The sequence below is a fragment of the Limulus polyphemus genome, unplaced genomic scaffold (genome assembly GCF_000517525.1).
Source record: "Limulus polyphemus unplaced genomic scaffold, Limulus_polyphemus-2.1.2 Scaffold5490, whole genome shotgun sequence".
NCBI lineage: Eukaryota > Metazoa > Arthropoda > Merostomata > Xiphosura > Limulidae > Limulus > Limulus polyphemus.
This window is the reverse complement of record NW_013671100.1, coordinates 2,336-4,852: the sequence shown is the minus strand read 5'-3', so window position 1 is coordinate 4,852 and position 2,517 is coordinate 2,336.

The following is a 2,517-nucleotide window of genomic DNA, read 5'->3' as shown; positions in this document are numbered from 1 at the left end:
GTCTTTTACCATCAATGATAGCGTGGAGCTGTTGTTATTAATGCTAATATTCGTGTGTGTGTTATATTCGTTTAGAAACATAATGAGATGAATTCTGTCATCTGGTTGAAGTTTACGTGAATTCTGTAGCGGTGAGGACACTATGTCATCTCGTTGAAGTTTACGTGGAAGAAGTTCTTAAACAAGAACTCTTGGAGCTCTGTTATCATTCTAATGTAATCCATTACAGACTCTGTAGAAGACCGTGTGTATTCTTGTGGTGAGCGTGTCGGGCTGTGGATCGAAGGGTCCAGGATTCGAGACGTGAACCCATAGAACACTCTCCTTATTTTCAGCTATGAGCATATAACAAAACTGTTAGTCAGTCCCATTATTTGGTTCAAAGAGTCAGTCAGTACCATGGGAAAATTAATTAAAAATTAGGGACGGCTATACCTGAACCCTAGAGCTGGGATCTCTGACGTGGTCATTTAGCCCACGTACGAAAAATTCGAATTCCAGTTTCTTGTATTTCTTAGAAACCTATAAGTTTAAACGGAAATTAAAACTAAAATCTAGAGAATTATGACTTCTGTGTAATAGTGCTGGACAATACAAGTCATGTCATTTCCATGCTTAACAATTACACATTGAAATGTTTTTCTCCAAGATATCAAATTTCAATATCTTTAACCAATACTCCTGCGATTAATTTGCTATAACAGCAAATTTCTAAAACGTTTGAACTAAGACTTCTATAATTAATTTGCTATAACAGGAAATTTGTAAAACACTTCATCAAGACTCTTGTGATTAATTTGCTATAACAACAAATTTCTAAAACGTTTGATCGGGACTTATGTGATTAATTTGCTATAACAGCAAATTTCTAAAACGTTTGAACTAAGACTTCTATAATTAATTTGCTATAACAGGAAATTTGTAAAACACCTCATCAAGACTTCTGTGATTAATTTGCTATAACAACAAATTTCTAAAACGTTTGATCGGGACTTATGTGATTAATTTGTTATAACAGGAAATTTCTGAAACGTTTGACACAGGACACCTATGACTCGTGGACTCGTATACCAAAAATTCAGATTATGCCCTAACTGCTAGTTTTTCCCCGGAATAAGTCATCGTGAGGAGGAAAAATTACTATCACTTTTATTTCTAAGCATTTTATAATAAAATATTTGTTACTGATTTGGTTCATGTCGGCGTGTCTACTACACATGTTGGTCGTTGTTGTAAGTTTGAATTATACCGATAAAGTTCAGTAATACATGATAATTGTAAAGTTCATCGCGCCATATCTCACAAACGGTATGGTATAGGAAGGTCAAATTGAACAAGGGTTTTCAAGGTTATGCGGATAGATGAAAATGCCACAATCGTCACATTTTGCCACCAGGGGTATCACTGCGGTTTCTTTTGCATATTTTCCACGGATATAAATAGGCCTGTTGATCGCAGTGCAGATCATTCAACCAGTTTTCAGAGAAGTTAACTAGTGAATTGCTACTACACCAAAGGATGTAATGCCAACGCACTTCTTATGGAATACCATAGAGTGCATAACATTTGCAGAAAGCCTTGTTCCAGTGTTGCTATGTGCAAGCCCAAATGACGAAATGGCCGGCCAATATCTAAAGGACTAATGAAGCACCTTTCTGGAAGTTTCAACATGTGCAACCTCATTATGAAGTTGGAAACTAATCCACATCTAACACATCATACACATCTCCATGATACTAATGTGACAATGTAGTGTGGTATCACAGCTGACTTTAATATTGGCTCATAGTATTTTTTTGAAGAACCATCAGCATATGGACTGCAAACCTGAACAATCAATGCTGCACAGTACCATGCTATATTCGCAACGAATGTGATTGCTATGTTGCAACAAGTAAATGTAGTAGACGCTATGGTTTTCATGAAGGATGATGCCCCTCCATGTATTGGTAACCAGGTGGACTTGTATAGCGGAAACAGGATATAATCATATCACGTCACTTCCCGTGTGAATGGCCACCTATTTCACCAACCTAACTCCAATCGATTTCTGGTTATGGGGGGGGGGGGGAGTACCTGAAGTCACGCGTTTACTGTGGGAAGCCTCACACAATTACAGACTTCATGGATGCAATTGTCCGGAAAGTGGCCAACATCCCAGATGAGACGCGTGTTGTTAATGTAATGTCAATTGCCACGCAGAAGCAATGTATACTGAACGATGGAAGATCAACTTTTGAATAGTTGCTGTGAGTGATCAGACATTAAGTAATAGTAGCGCCGCTGGTGGCAAGTGTGACAGCTGTAGCATGATGCCTTTACCACCTTTGTGCAGTATCACCTTTATGTACCAAACTGCAAAACTGTTTGAAGTAACATATCTAGCCTTTCCTAATATGTGTGTGTGTGTGTGTAAATATAAAAGTATTGGAAATAATTATGAACACGTTGTATGAAATTTGGTATAATACGCAAATATCATGATATTGCCCCCACTCTACTGTACGAATATGATGG